Below are 4,279 nucleotides of genomic sequence, written 5' to 3' on the forward strand. Positions count from 1 at the left end.
ACATTTCCATCCCAAGATACACAAGTATCTGATTTTATGCATAGAAATGCATGATGCCGGAGGTCAGTGACCCCTAGCTGACCGCAGATATGACCTGTAAGAGAAATATAAAGATTAAAAATGAGTTTCTCTGGTTCAGAAACATGGATATACACATGAAATCCACATTGCTGTCACATTTAGATCCTCAGATATAAAAGTTTCTAATTTCATGCATTGAAAGATTACATTTCAGAGGTCAATGACCTCTACCTGACCTCTGGAGATTCCTCTAAGAGACATATTGGTATTACGTATGATTTGTAATGCCCAAGGACATGGAAAACAAATTTAACTTACATTTCTGTCACATTTAGGTGTTAATATACAGGCATTTCTAATTAATGCATAGAAATCTCATATTATGAAGGTGGTGACCTCTATCTGACCCCGGAGGTCGAACAGAGAATGGCTCCACATCTCAAATTACAGCATATGCCTTCCAGGAACACATCCTGAAAGTTACATGCTTTTTTTATTTTTGTGGCCAATTGTTAGGATAATAAGAGCTTCACAGTGATAGGCACTTTCTCGTGTTTAGTTTCTGTTGTTAGTTGATATCTAAGAAAAAAGAAGAAGAAAAACACAAAGTAATAACTCAAGGGAGTGAACCTTCTTCACAGATCACGTTTGAGAAGTCTCCTTTGTCATGAGACTCCGGAAGTTACGAAGCATAAAGATGTTGCATGATTTGTTATGCAAAATCTAGCTGTTGTTTTCTTTTTGAAAAAAAGAGACAGTAAGGTGAAATGAAAACCGAAGACTTTGTATTACACAACAAAATGCATGGATAAGCGGTTCAGAAAATGGATAGATGGACAGATGGATGAAGTGAAATATAATTTAGCCCAAACAAAAAAGTTTTTTTTATTATTTTATTTAGCTCTGAATGTCTGTACAAATGCAGCTGCAACTTCACCTCTCATGATCAGACAATGTCCTTGTGTTTCCTCAGGGAAGCTGTTCTGCAATCAAAGTCTCCCTGCTGGGCTTACACAGTGCTTTACCTCTTTTTCACCAAGGCATCACCCTCTACTCACTTTGGACATCACTTGCAAAAGCAAATCTGTGACTTGCCATTCCTTCATTTGGGGGACGGCTGCCTGGCAACTGAGATGGTCGGTCACTCAGGCAACATGTTTGGATTGACAGTATGTGTTTTAATAATTACATTTTTTGTATGTTATTGCAAAAAATTTTATTTCAATTGACCTTTGAAGGTAATTTAGTGCAGGCGCTGTTTTGGAAGAGAAATTTAGCATAAACATAATGACAACATCGTGTCCTATTTCACATACTACAATTACAATATCATGTATTGATATAATCAAAACAATACAAGGATATTTGAAAATATTGAAGCTGTCATAATAAGTGAAACACAATTTCAATTTGCTCAGAAATCACAATTCAATGCACTAGGTGGCAGCAAAACCAAGTATCTTAACAGGAACTTCTGAATAACATTTTACTTAGGCGGCCTTGTTTAGCTTCAATATATGAGAGACACAACAAACGTACACTATTAAAAAGAAAATGAAAATATAGTAAACGAATAAAGAGTCATACCGTCATAGAGATGGGGGCGCATCTTAGAAAGGATTTCTTAAGCAATAAACAAAATGATCAAAAATGTAATTATGAAAGACTAAAATAAATGGATAAAATTATCCTAAAAAGGGAAGAAAAACAATGTTATACTTTAAGGAATGCTGTGTTTAAAGTTGGCATTGTGTTTACAATTAAGCTTGTAGAGATTTGAGATAAAAATGTAACTGTTTGCAACTGTCCTTTTAGTGTTTTATGCTGCTTTACATTATTTCTGCATGAGTATATTTTTAAAATCGTGTATATTATGTTTTACTAATTTGGGGCCCATTTTTGTAACGTGCTATGGTAAAATAACACGTTTTGCATTAGTTACAGATTAATAAATAGTAAGTACTGATTTAAACATGTATCAAGCATTTGTCTGTGATGATTAATCATTAGTTTATTGGTGAACAGTGTTGGGTGTGTTACTTTAAAAAAGTAATAATAAATACGGTAGTTACTCACGACTTCTTCCAAAAATAACTGAGTTAGTAACTGAATTACTCTATGGTAGAAACAACTGTTGGCCTGGAGAGGGATGGGTACCAACCACCAGACTCTATTTCCCCAAGACACACCACAGGAAATGTTTACGATGAAGACAAAGTAAATATTTACCAGTAAAAGTAACTATTTTTGTTACTTTAAAAATTAAAAAAAATTGTATGTCAAAGAATTTAAATTTTTCTGAGCAGTACTAGAGTCAGTTGAATAGTGGAGAACAGACAGATAGTTCTATCATAGTACCTTGTAATATTTATTGCACCTCACCAGCAACAGATTCGTCCTACACTTGAAGTGCGAAAAATAAAAACGGTAAGTAATATAATAAAAAAAAAAACAATCAACAGTAAACAATATAAAGTGAGTTTAATATTTTAAATTTTAAAAAATGAAGAAAAAAAGATAAAAGGATAAACTTTAACCTATTATATAAATATTTTAACACTAACAACACAAGAAATTAAAAATATATATATTTAAAAAGTGACCAAAATAGATAAAATACATATTTCTTTTAACCTTTTTTATGCTCAACAAATTTAAAGTCAACAACACTGATTCCCCCAAAGATCCGTATTGACCAATCATAAGCGAAACAATTAACCACCTATTGATTGCCGGTGTTGTGCCAAAAATTGTCCTCCAACATGAGGTGTCCCCAACACATGAAGTGTAAACGATACTAAAACGATTTTGTATCTAATTTGGAGGGCAATGTAATAGAGCAGTAAAACACAGAGAATTTACACCTTGCATAGCTTGAGAAATCACTTTTGAGCAAGTTGAAAATATTGACTTTGGCAGAATAACACCTTAGCCTATCTCCTGTACGTTCATCTCCCATTTTATCCGTTGAGAATCTGAAGGTTCATTTCACCATCGAAAACTTTATAGTAGTGCTCGTAATAGTTTTCATTATATGTTATATTCGGAAGATTATTGTTTTGAATCGCTGGTTAATCGCAATAAAAGCATCCCGCTTTCGAGTGCTTGCCGCAGGGTCACGTGAAACTGTTGTTTTGCGTAGTAGCATGCTTAACCAGCGGTCTGCTGTCAGCACACGAGAGCCACGTGTTTTTTTCTTTCGGCATAGGGTTTTGCGCTGCTTTTGGCTGTTCCAATTGCACCACCAAGAATGAATGTACAGAAAAGGGGATACGTTGTCATTCCTTTCCACTAAAAAAGCCAGATGTGTTGAAAGTTTGGCTTGTCCGATTGAAACGGGATGGATTTGAGCCTACCAAATACAGCGTGCTTTTGTTCTCGCCACTTCGAAGAGTCCTTCAAATACCAACATTTTACAGGTAAACTGGCAAGAGGATTTTCTGTGTCACTGTGTGTTTGTTAATTTTTTTTTAGCAATAATCATAATAGTGTAATAATAAAAGTATAGAAATAAATTGGCCAATGTTCGATTGCGAGCGCTATTACTGATAGGCTGGGGTTTTTAAGGGCTATTGTTCTATCTTCGTTATTCATTATCCATTATCCGTTAGCGGTCAGTTCATAATACGCTACAAAGCCTAGGAGGACACTTACTCTCAGCCAAAAAGCCAAGCTAAGGTCCTAGCCCTTAAGCCTTGCTGCGATAGGCGGGGGGGGGGGGGGGTTTGGGGTTTTTATGGGTTATTGTTCTATCTTCGTTATTCATTATTCATTATCCGTTATCGGTCAGTTCATAATACGCTACAAAACCTAGGAGCCGGGACACTTACTCTCAGCCAAAAGGCCAAGCTAAGGTCCTAGCCCTAAAGCCTTGCTGCGATCATTGCGAATGCACCGTTCCCGGAGGTACTGCAATACCGGGCCGATGCGTGGAGTGGACAGAGAGAGCTCTTATTCCATCTCCGGATTGCAAAAATCCATGATCAATTTGAAGGCCAAGCTAAGGACCTAGCATCAAGAGTCCTTCATTAAGGTCCACAGTCCAAAAATCACATGCCCCTCAGGGCACAACTCCAGAACCAAAGTGGCTGCTATAAATGGCGGGGAATTGACCCTGTAGAATACTGTTTCAGATTTGTTTTTAAAACGGCGCACATCTTTTTAGGCGACACAGTCTTTGGTCACGGTTGATGCCAGGTCTGCAGTTTTTCAGTCAGGGCAGCATACAGCTCCTGTCTGCTGTAGTCCTCAATAAGCG

The 4,279-nt window shown here is 36.6% G+C and overlaps 1 pseudogene; it reads right to left on the bottom strand.

The window, feature by feature from the left end:
• Window positions 1–3,905: 3,905 nt before the first annotated feature.
• Window positions 3,906–4,025, bottom strand: LOC148365459 (U2 spliceosomal RNA; annotated as a pseudogene).
• Window positions 4,026–4,279: the final 254 nt, after the last annotated feature.

The sequence above is a fragment of the Urocampus carinirostris genome, chromosome 5 (assembly GCF_059441175.1).
Source record: "Urocampus carinirostris isolate Australia breed hairy pipefish chromosome 5, RoL_Ucar_1.0, whole genome shotgun sequence".
NCBI classification, from domain to species: domain Eukaryota; kingdom Metazoa; phylum Chordata; class Actinopteri; order Syngnathiformes; family Syngnathidae; genus Urocampus; species Urocampus carinirostris.